Source organism: Emydura macquarii, unplaced genomic scaffold (genome assembly GCF_026122565.2).
Source record: "Emydura macquarii macquarii isolate MOO-44397 ecotype Brisbane River unplaced genomic scaffold, CSIRO-AGI_Emac_v2 contig_1644, whole genome shotgun sequence".
Lineage (NCBI taxonomy): Eukaryota > Metazoa > Chordata > Testudines > Chelidae > Emydura > Emydura macquarii.
Window position 1 is genome coordinate 13,141,642 of NW_027131781.1, and position 12,475 is coordinate 13,154,116.

Sequence of the window (12,475 nt, forward strand, 5' to 3'; positions counted from 1 at the left end):
CAGAACAAGCTTCTCTCTGTTCTGTCCTTCAGTTCAGGAATCACCATCTGTAGAGGAATAACTAATTGATAGGAGTTTTGAACAGCAGGTGTTGAAAGCAATATGACTCCATGTCTCTGGCATTCATTTCTTCCGAGGGCAACGCGTCCTAGACTGCCATTCTTTTTGCACCGATGCTCAGAGAAACCCTTCTGAGCATGCGTGTGTGCGCACGCATGTTCGAGGAGATCTTTTTTGGACTATTACTGGCACCGACCTGTGCAAGCACTAAAAGTTCAACCATGCAACAGTTGGAATGAAGCAGCTGGAGTCTTCCTGGGTCTCAAGAGATGAGCAGAGGCCAAAAGATAGCTGCTTCTTGGGTCAGGGGCTGGAGTGCCTTATCTAGGATTTCTGCAACAAAGGCTGCCTCTCTGTGCAGTGTGTTCCCGCTGCCGTTCGTGGAAAGATGGCTGGTGTACATTTTTGTCAATAAACAAATGACACAGAGAAAGTGCTTGACTGCATGTCATCGGTTTCCCATCCAAACAGAAACCATCCTGCCAGGCCCCCCGTTTCGGCTACTGCTTGGTCAAAGGAGCAAAATATTCAAAAAGAAAAAGCTTTGCAAGTTCCTGCTTTCTTCATGAATTCCCAAGCTTTCTCTCGGTCCTCCCCTGCTTCATGAGATTGCTGCTAATGCAGTGTCATTAAAGAGGCAAGCTACAACACTTGCAAGCTACAGAAACAATTTCAGAGGAGAAGTTTTCCAAGTTAGTTATGACATGGGTAATACACATGGCTGAGAGAGCCCTTAACCAGGCAGTGCTGATCCAAACTCCCCCAGAGTTTAACGGGGTGCAGAGCCTGGCTCTCGGAGTTTTGTCAACTGGTGCAATCTCTAATTCTTACAGCCTAATTTTACCAGAAGCATGATTCTTTAAAGTCTCAAAACTCTGTTTCATTTCTAAGTACACAGATGCTCAGAATCGCAATTCTTGAAGATGAGAAGCTTATTGTATCTCCACGCCTCCCAGTCAGAGATCTATCTTTGGCTGAAATGTCTCAGTTTGCTGCCTTGAACCCCCAGGAATGCTATTCCTATTACAATTGGAAAGACGCCTGCCTTTGCTCCTTTGAAATTTTGGCTTCAATCTTAGCTCTTTTCTGCACTTCCAGCTTTTATGACTGGCTTCCCCTTATTTTGAAGGGCTCCAAGGAAATTCTTTGTCAACAGAACATGACTTAGATCCAAGCTGGTTACTGAAAACTATTTTGTGCTAATGTTTGCTTTTTCCCCCCCTTTAGTAGCATAGACTCAGTTTTCCAGCAATCCTGAATTATTGCAGAGCTCTGTAGATCTGCTGTATCTTGCAGCTTGTCATAGGTACAGATAGTGAAATATATATTGTGTACTTCCTTTTGAACTAGACCTGAGCCAGTCAGAGAGTTTGTGTGCCAGACCCTGAGCTGGTTAAACTGGTGTAGCTTCACTGGCTTCAATGAAACTATAACAATTTATACCAGCTGAGGACCTGGCTCTGAAAGTAAAGAAAAGAACCAATAGTCCATCTCAGCTTTAATGAGCCAAATCATGAGCCAAGTCATTGGCCTTCTCTAGACACACATTGGGGAAAAATTACCCTTAAAGTGAAATACAAGGTCAGCTGTTGTCCCATGGATGTAACAACAAAATGTTGGCTTAGCTCATCTGTTCACAGCCAGGGCGTGCTCAGGGGCTCATCTCATCTCTGTACTTCATGTGCAATGTATTTGTTACTGGGGGAAAAATAGCAATAAGTCATTATGAAAATGGATGTGGGCAAAACCAAAAGACTCTGGAACCCAAAATATGCCCAACCTAGGTCTGTATAAAAGGGCTTCTTGGGAGTGCCATGTATTTTAGAACTGTAGCAGTTTTTAGCGGATGCAGAATTAATGTCAGACCCAGCACTTAACATTTTCAAAGCACGACCATTAACTCCTCACCAGCCACAAGGTTGATTAGGGTTACAAATTATAATCCCCATTTCACAGATGGGGAAACTGAGACTCAGAAAAGGGATGGGACTTTGCCTGAGGTCACACAGTCAGTCATGGCAGAGCTGGATATTGAACACAGGAGTTCCAGGATCTCAGTCCTGTGCTCAGTCTACTATGTCCTACTGCTTGCTAATGTTGAAAACATTATGATTTAGAATTGAGAGCAGATGGATTGGACTGTGTAGGCTACAGTACATAAGCTGGCATGTGTCCTGGGTAACAGAAGATCCTTCTACACCATGTGCTGGCTGCAACAGACATTTCACGATGGGGCTTCTTCCCCCCCACCCCACTGAATAACCATATAAGCGTGATTCCTAGCCCTGTGCACTGTGCCTGGGATCACCTGGAGTAGCATGCATTGGCAAAAGCACTGGAGGGAAATGAGGCTATTAAACAAACCTGTCTACAAATCGGACTTTATTTTTCCTTTTGCAGAGCCAATTTACATTTCATGTCCTTGGCTCTGGAGCGAATCATTATGTATCTTTACAGGGAAGATGAAAGTTTGCTTCGATCAATCCACAGTTTGCTGAGACAGAGCCCAGGGTGGCAGTTTCCTGCAATAACAGTGACCACGCAGGCTGACTCCTTGTCAAGAGAGTGCTGATTCAAAATCATTTCTGAAAGATTCCTGTCACTCTCTTCTCCACCCCCCACAATTTCAACCCAGAATCAGACATGGGAGAGCTAAAAAAGAGCTCCTATGAAATCCAGACCTGTCTCCCTGGGGCCATGCAGGATTATCCAGTGCAGTTTTCAAGGTCCCAAATGATGAAACTCCCACAGCTCCCCTTGAGAGATGTTCTATAACCTGTTACGCATTTCACTCTCAAGAAGTTTATCCTGACATTCAACCTAAGTTCTTTCTTTTTTCTCCTTTGCTCCTAAAAGAACTCCCCCTCCGCCTTCTTATTTGAACTCTCTGTATTATTATCACTAAGTATTTGTATAACTATAGCACCTAAGAGCCCCAATCAGGACCAGGATCCCATTGTGCTAGGTGCTGCATAAACACAGCACATATTTGCAGCCTTCCCCCATCTCTATCTCAGTGGCTGCCTAACCTAGATGGACAGTGTTAACTTTTTTTTTTTTCCTTTCCTAAATCAACCTCTCCAGCTTCCGTATCTTTTCCATTGCCCTGCTCTTTCCAGTACTTTCCTGGTAACGTGATGCCCACAAATGAATGCAGCCTGAGGTACATTTGCTTCAGAGCGGTAGAGAGCTGTCTTTTGATAACATAACCATCTTAGGATCGTGATAAACCATTCTGAAGGTCATGCACTGTTCCATAATCGCATATCTCCAAAGGCCCAGGGCACCTGGCCTTCACTTTTGGGCCTCATTACACATCCGAGGCAGCAGATTGCAAGATAACAGGCCACTCCCTAAGCGTGGGTTATTACTGTATTAGAGCTGAACCTCGGGGAAATGGAGGAGGTTCATGAAAGGCCGAGATTAATGGCCATTAGGGAGAGGGATAATTAGTTAATGCTAGCACAGCACTTTGAAGATGTAAAGCTATATAAGAGCTATGTATGATTATTATGATAAGGCTGCAGGTTTGACTGCTAGGAAGGAAGCCTGGTGTCTGGGGAAAGGACTCTCCTTGTCCCAGCTTTCTGAATGACATCTAGCTGATTAGGAAGGACTAAAAAGACATGCCATCGCTAGGGAGTGTGGCCATACAGCGGGAGATAAATGGAGAAGCTGGCCAAGGCAGTGCAGTGTTTCAGACAATGGGGAGCTTGGGCAACTACTCGCTTAGATGTTGCCAAAACTAAGGACACCCTTGGGCCAAAACCCTAGTCCTGAACTGTGAACTTTGGAGGAGGTTCTGGATCCTAACTCACCAGCTGGCCCTTATCTCCAGAGTGGGGACCATCACCAAAACCCTAGATCCAAACACCCTTTAACTGCGCCTGATCCAAATATTCAATGTAGACAGGGCACTGCTTGGAGGGAGGAAGGGTCGCTTGACTGGTATTCATTCGGGAGGCTCTGCTCTTGTCACTTTTGCTGCTGCCTCAGGAAAAACTACTCAGCTCTGAGCAACAGAAAATGTGTCTCTTTAAATGAAGCAGTTTTCTGGTGAATTTTGCCTTTTGTGTCCTGGAAGGTTAGATGTTGCTTGCCTGGTTTCTTCCGGCACCGGTAGGGGAACCAGAAAACTTGGCGTCATCTCCCTTCCTGTTTGGTTTGGGGGTGCAGTTGAATCCACTCAACAAATGAATTTCTTTTAAACCCGGTGACAGGACACAGGCTCTCTGGTTACTGTCTCAACTCCTGCTGTGCGAGGGGCTGAGCATGGCTCTCCTTTAATTGCAGAACTGGCTGACTTCCCAGGCTGGGCTGGGATGGAACACGTGTACATGTCCTTTGGAACCACAGCCCCAAAAGTAGTTGATCCCCTGAAGATTCTCACCTCTGAACCTTCTTCCAACAACCAGATGTGTGTCCCTATCCGGATGTGTTCATTTCTGCTGAGGACAATACTTGCTGTTCAATAATCCTGAGCTGTCTTGAGTAAATAAGAACTGCAGGTGCATGGGTCATCTGAGAGGAAGTAAGAGCAGAGCGAATACAGCTGAGATGCGGGAAAAGCCTCTGCATTCGGCTGGGCTGCCACTTAAAACAAAAATAAAAAGTGATGCTGCCACCTGCCCACCACAGCAGGCTGTGATTTTGTGAGTGCTTACAAGCTAAGCAGGGTTGCACTTTGCAAGGGTTGTGACATGAGACCTCTCAGGAAATTCCCAGGTGTTGCTGGAAATGCAGGTGGGGGCAGTCTTCCCTGGGAGTCAGTGCTGAATCCAATGCCTTTGTGTGGTGTTAGTAGACGCTGTGCTGCTGGAAGTGCCAGCTTTCAGATTAGATGCAAAAGCGAGACCCTCTGTGTTCATTAAGGATTCCAGGGCACTTTGGGCAAGGACGGAGTGTTAGCACTGGCGTTCTGGCTAATTTTCAGCAACATTCTGCTTCTCTAAATATTCCATGCAGAAATTATACGTCTTTTTTTTCTTTTCTAAACTGTCTTATTGCATAGCTATTAAACAGCTAGCATGTTCCACCCCAGAGGTGGCTGCATTTAAGTGCCTGCGTGTGTGAGTGTATTCGGTTGGGGGAGATGGAATTCCATTTTATCATGTATGTAGTTTACACAGCGCTGTACGTTTATTCAGGATGAAAGGCACTAAAGAAATGTAAGATGACATCATCAATGGCATGGTGACCTCAAAATAAAAGCAAGCAGTTCCTTGTTCCACTCCCTTTGGCATGAAAAATCAAATGGACAGGATCCCACTCAATACAGAAGCTGCTGTTTGGTACTGGAACTTCACTTGTCCTTATAAAGGCATGGAAAAGACTGGGAAAGACTGCAAGGCAGATGCTTACCTCAGTGTGCTCCAGCTCCAAAGCTGGGCTCTGCTGAAGCAGAGGCCCCAGATTCCTGGAGGCAAAGCCTTTGCATTATGTAGCTGTTCCTAACATAGGTCGTCTCACCATCCCCATCCTGCCTTCAGAGTTGCAGAGGGCTCTCCTACCTGGACACACCAGATGGAGGGGTTGTATCCTGAGTGATTACAAAGAGCTTGCAGAGCGATTCCCCTGATATTCGGTCACAGCATCTGCAGATTGGGACCTCCTGCTGTTGCTCTACTTTGCCGCCCATGCTCTTTCCCCCTCAGCAGAACCTCTCACTGCAAATGTCAGGGGTGCTGCTCCCTGCAAAGAGCAGGTCAGACAGACTGCCACACCTCCTTTCTATCCCCAGGTTTAGCCCTGCCACTTAACCTAAGTCCGTTGCTGGGCACAGCTCAGACCTATAGCAGGGGAGAGAACACACCAGCACTCAGGGCTTTTAAGCTCTTGTTCTTCAACCATGATCTAGCAGGACAAGCGAGAGACATGGGGCCTTGGGATTTCACTCATTCAGATGGTCCCTGCTGCTGCAGCCAAAGTGGAGAATTAACTAACCCCTTTCCACCTCCTCCCCAATGCCCCCTCCAAACAAATGGATTTTCCTCAGCCTCTTGCATTTTCTTGATGCAGCTGCTTTGCATTCCCTTTGCTGCCCATGGGGATGGCAGCGTCAGCCTTTGCTCTAATCTCCAGTCTCTGTGTGTAACGATTACACAGCCAGCTCTGCACGCTCACAGCTTCACATAGCAGGCCTTGTGTCCTGCCTGGGTGTCAACAGCTGAAGGGAGCTTCTCTCTTAAAGGGAGAAAACTGGGCCATGTTCATAGCCTTCAGTGAAGTGCTCTGCACATGTTGGCAATGCCTGTGTTTACAAACAGGCACGGCCTCTCCTAACCAGACACGGCTGGCAGGTGTGTCCCTGTACTTGTCACACAGCGGGAGGATGCAGTGCTCTGGCAGTGAGGTGAGGAGAGGAGGGTGGAATCACCTGCTGGGGCAGGGAACCAAATGCGCTTTTCATAAGGTGGATGTAGGGAGCTGGGTGTACCTGCTACCAGGCAGGGGGAGATGACCAGATAAAGTGACTGCAAGGTTGGGAAGGGGGTGAGACGTACCTCGGTGGAGGCAGATGGACTGTTTGTTCCCTCCAGACACACATTCTGTTTTTAAATACATGTCTAAAAATAAAGCCTCCCATTGACATTGTTTTTCCTTACTTCATTTAACAATCTGGTTGGTTTATGACCCGTAATTCTGAATCAGGTGCAATTCAGCAGTGTAATTTGCAAGCAGGGACACCGTCCTTTTCCACCCTTCCCCCGTCTCTGCTCCTTTGAGTTTGTTTCAATCCCACGGTTTTCAGCGTTCCTAATGAGCCATTAACAAGCTGCCAATTACTTATGCAAATGAGGGGGAGCCGACATGGAGGGGTGGCTGTAGCTAGAAGTAAAGTCTGCTACCTCAAAATGGCCTGAGATAAATCACTGCTGCTCTAAATGCTGACTGCATCCAGAATTCCTCTCTCTGTTACATTACTTGCTGTCTAGCAATGCCAGAGGTAACATGGAGGGTGGTTTTAAAAAGGAAATAGAGGATTAATCTCTCATATATTTTAATTACGTTTGCCAAGACCACAGAAAGAACTCAGTGTGCCCCAAACCACAGCTCAGCCCTGCCCTCTTGTTTCCAGAACTCTGACATCAGAACCTACTGCTATGAAGGAGCGAGGCTAATCATATGCAAATATGCAAATGAGCAAGACCCAGCATTTCACTTTTGCTTCCAAAAATGATGCCTCAAAAATAGTAACTTCTGAGCTTGTGTGGAGTTTTGCACATCACAGACCTATTTTGTTCAGTGGGGGATGCTGGATGGTCCTGCCAACTGTCCAGGTGCAGCTCGGACTCAAGACAAATGTCCGGGGTAATCGCGGGGAAAGCCTTTCACAGCTCTTGTTTGCAAAGTCCTCAGTGAGGCCACCAGCAATGCTACAAACTTCATAACAACATCTGTGACTAGAAACACAATGCTCCAGGCACTGCCCAAACTGGGCGCAGTCACAGGCCGCTTGGGGGAACAGATGCACATAACATCCATGGAATGGAATGTCTTCCAGCTGTATCCAACTTTAATATAGAGGTGTGGCCCAGGGAAGCTACAGGTACCAGCATGCAGTGCTCCATATTGACCCAACAGACTAGTAGTCCCAGTGTGTAATTCTCCATTGTGAGCCAAGAAGCTAATACTGCTGGGATAAAGATGGAAATTTGCATGAGTGTCCAGGGGCAGTACCCAAGGTTTAGTGATAAAGTTTCCTGTAAGGGGCACTGGAGAACTCCGCTGGCCATTTTGCCCTGTTGACCAACATTTTGGCTACCACTGAAATTATCCAAACCCCTCCCACTGCTTGGACTTTATTCTCTTTTGCTTTACACTTTCCTGGCCTCATTCTGGCAGGAGGCCAACTGCCATCTCTTTTGGGCTGTGTATTACCAGCCCTCAGACTGATTTTAAAGTTTTCCTGTATCTGCAAGATCATACAAGGGCATATGCTTTGGAGCTGGCACTACACCATCATGTCATGTGTTGTGGTGCAACCTGACAGTGACTTGATAATACAGTGATGGGTGTGTCAGGGACCAACAGCTAATCAGGCAGAGGTGCTAAATCAAAACATCATGAGATAAGAAATGTCTTCAATTGACTTCTATTTCCACATGCAAAGGGAGAGCATCATCTCGGTGCATGAGCTTTTGGGGAGTTTTGTGCCACTGGATCCTTGCTCAGAGATATGAAAGTAAACTCACAAAATGGGCTGAGGAATGAAGCTCAGAAAACTCTAATGATAAACAGCTTGCATGTGCTATTGCTACAGGCAAAGATGGTGTCATTTTGGTATCTCTTAATCTCTCTTCCCCCTTACCCCTTTCTCTCTGTCCTGCCCACGACACCCTCTCTGGATAAATCATGTCCATTTTTCATCTGCAGACAGATCCACTCCTGACTGAAGAGTATACATGATTTAGACAAGGCTCCATTACTTAACTTCTGGATGCTGGATAATCAGTTCAACTTCCTTGGCATTAATCATAATAATATTCAAAATTCATTAGGGCTGATTGTTTGGAAATCTATTTCCTATTAATGTCAGATTCACTGAGCTCAAACCTGGGAGCCAGAGACAGAAACATCCTGGCAGCTTTGAGACCGAAATGTAATACAATGCAGGGCATGGGAACCCCGGGATATATAAATCCTTCCCTATATGTCCCTATATGTCCCCCAGGGGTCAGCAACCTGTTGGAAGGGAGGTGCCATCTCTTCCCCCCACCCCTCTCCCACGTGCTGTGGGCCCAGCGCCTTGACCAGGGAGTTAGGTGGCGGCGATGGCGGCGAGGGTAGGGGAGTCTAGGGGCCAATTTTTTTTCCTTTTCCACCCCTGCTGCGGCAGTGGCATACCTGGGGGGGGGGCACTGGCCAGACCCTCTTCTGAGGAGCCAGCCCTCGCTGACATCCCCAGTGGCTGCCCCTCTCCCACGTGGGCCCAGCAGTGCCCTGGGTGGGGATGGAGGAAGGAGCAGCCGCACAGCTCCTAGCCAGGGCCAGTGGCATGCTGCCGACCCAGCCGGCCCCTCAGCCTCCCATCCTCCGCCTGCCATGTGGGGAGGGGAGGAGGCTGGAAGGAGAGAGCGGCCGCCACGCGGCTCCTGGCTGGCGTGCCGACTTGGCCCCTCCCTCAGCCTCCTCTCGGCCCCGCCTGCCAAGTGGGAGAGGGGCGGGGCCAGAAAGAGGGCGTGGCTGCTGCACAGCCCTGCTTTGGGACCAGGAGCAGCACGCTGTGCCGCTCAAAATGGTCACACATGCCACAGGTTGCCGACCCCTGACCCAGACCATCCCTGGAGGAAGTTTGTGGCATCCCCATCACTGGAGGTTTTTAAGAACAAGTTAGACAATCTCCCTAGATAACCTCTTCTAGTGCTTAACTATCCTTATAGTTAGAATTTTTTTCCTAATATCCAAGCTAAATCTCCCTTGCTACAGACTAAGCTGATTATTTCTCGTCCTACCCTCGGTGGATCATGAAGGCTACAGTGATACTGCATCAGCCCAAAATACCTTAGTAAATCCGTCCAGCCAGATATTAAAAACTGCACACTTGTAACTCTCATGCATATAGTTTTGTGCCTAAATTGCATATGCAGTTTCCTAAATTGTGTGTGCAAACAGGAGACGTATGTGGAAGCGTGTATAAAAAATTAAAGGGCCGTTTAAAAAATCTGCCTCTTATTGTTCTGCAAATGTAGCAGTCGCTTTGGCCTACAACATGGAGGTTTAGTGGGTCACCAAGGTGATGGATACTTTAGAAATATGTTAGCTAGACACTCCCCATTAAATCAGGACCTTCTCATCAAAATCCATTCTGTTACACTTAGACTCATAGACTCTAAGGTCAGAAGGGACCAATATGATCATCTAGTCTGACCTCCTGCACAATGCAGACCACGGAACTTCACCCATCCACTCCTGTAATAAACCTCTAACCTAAGATTGAGTTATTAAAGTCCTCAAATCATGGTTTAAAGACTTTAAGGTACAGAAAATCCACCAGCAAGTGAGCTGTGCCCCATGCTGCAGAGAAAAGTAAAAAACCCAGAGCCTTTGGCAGTCTGCCCCAGGGAAAAATTCCTTCCCAACCCCAAAAATGGCGATCAGTTAAATCCTGAGCATCTGGGCAAGACTCACCAGCCAGACACCCAAGAAAGCATTCTCTGTAATACCTCAGAACCCACCCCATCTAATATCCCAACGGCATATCTACAACCAGTAGTCAAAGATCAGTCAATTGCCAAACTAGGCTGTCCCATCATACCATCCCTTCCATAAATTTATCAAGCTCAGTTTTTAAGCCAGCTAGGTTTTTTGCCCCCACTGCTCCCCTTGGAAGGCTATTCCAGAACTTCACTTCTCTGATGGTTAAAAACCTGCATCTAATTTCAAGTCTAAACTTCCTGATGGCCAGCTTATATCCATTTGTTCTTGTGTCCACATTGGTGCTGAACCTAAATAATTCTTCTCCCTTCCTGGTATTTATCCCTCTAATGTACTTACAGAGAGCAATTCATATCTCCCCTCAATCTTCTTTTGGTTAGGCTAAACAAGCCAAGCTCTTTGAGTATCCTCTCATAAGGCAGGTTTTCCATTCTGCAGATCATCCTAGCAGCCCTTCTCTGCATCTGTTCCAGTTTGAATTCATATATCTTAAACATGGGGGACCAGAACTGCACACAGTATTCCAGATGAGGTCTCACCAGTGCCTCTTATAACGGTACTAATACCTCCCTATCGCTACTGGAAATACCTCATCTGATGCATCCAAGGACCGCATTCGCTTTTTTCATGGCCACATCACATTGGCTCATAGTCATCCTGTGATCAACCTATACGTGCAGGTCCTTCTCCTCCTCTGTCACTTCCAACCGATGTGTTCCCAGCTTATAGCAGAAATTCTTTAGTCCCTAAATGCATGACCTTGCACTTTCTACTATTAAATTTCATCCTAATTTCATCCTAATAAATCTTTTGTGGGACAATACAGGACAGTTCCCTACGGTACATTTTCTAGTGCTTTGTCCTCTCCAGTCTATTTAAACATCCCAGATGATGGTGCTTTTACTCCTCCTCCTAGGATGAGATTCACACTCTGTTTTAGAACAGTAGGTTATCAGCTTGAAAACATCAAAGAAATATTGAGCAACTTCAGACTGAAGTTTCTTTTGATTCCTGCCTAGTGAAGTACCAGTTATTGGCAGAGAAGACATGGATGGCATATTAAACAAACCCACTATATCCTGTGTCAGAATAAAGATCTCAACATTGAGGATGGCAACGTTGCACCTACTAATGATGTGATTAAACTTGTCAATGCCATTGGGAAAGCAATGCCTGTCCTGACATTGGTCAATGGGGGAGAAGCATGGGGAAGGCAGAATCAGGGGTTAAGGCACCGCTAGAGAGGATTTGGAGTGATGATGCAGTGATTTGATACGTGATTCCAATGGCTGCGCTTCCTGAGGCCCTGCAAGGTGAATGATCTGCACTGGATGGAGCTCTTTTCTTGCATGGTCCAGGCTACTATAATGCCTGGGCACAGGTGCTGTGGCATGAAAACAGGAGGCTGCAGGAGGTGACAGCACTCAAAGGAAAGTGGAAAGAGAAGGGGACAGTTGCTGGAGGTGTCTGAGTGGATTACAAGAGCAGCAGAAGCAGCAGAAAAATGGAGAGCTCAGAGCATCACTAAGGGGAGCAGTAGCCCACATTGAGGATGGATCTGGGACTTGTTTCTGGAAGCAGTCACAGGCTAATTTTGGGACTAAGTGCCCACCTTGTGCCTTTCTGTACAGGCATCTGTCGTCATAGCGTCAGAGTGACTTGGAGTTCACTCTCCTGGTTGGTGGTGTCTCCAGAACATCTCAACACCTGCCGTGTCCAGTGACCTGCTTAGCCTAATGGTCTTTTATTAAAACACTTCTCTGCACTTTATTTGGCAGAGAAATATAAAAAAAGGAAAAAATCCGAGGGATCTGCTGATGCCTGGGTCCTAAATGCCATTAGAGCTAGGAAGAACTAAAAGCCCATTTCAGATATTGCTGTCTGACATCTCCTGCACCACCGGCTCCCTTTCCTGAAGCCAACCAGAGGCCCTAAGCCATCTGGCCCCTAAGGGATGCATTTTGCTAAACCCACCCCCCCGGTGGGACAGAAATGAAAGCTTTTGCTGGAAGCCTGTGCTGCTCTTGGATGGTCAGCTGTCTTAACCAGATGAATCTTTCGGATGTCTCTCTGGACACCATCTCTCCATTAGGGTTAGCCACAAGAGGAAGGACGGAAGGGGAGAGAGAAATACAGAAACCGCTAATGGTCAATTGTGTCTAGTGGGATGAATGACACGATGCAGATATGCGCAAGGCATAATTTCTTCCTGCATTATCTCCTTGCTAGGTGATTTACTTAGTGAAGAAGTTTATCT

At 46.8% G+C, this 12,475-nt stretch overlaps 1 protein-coding gene across 1 annotated transcript in view; it reads right to left on the reverse strand.

Moving 5' to 3' along the window:
* The window catches only part of NTRK3 (neurotrophic receptor tyrosine kinase 3), a 297,966-nt gene that overhangs the window by 5,771 nt on the left and 279,720 nt on the right, over window positions 1–12,475 (reverse strand). The window lies entirely within an intron of this gene.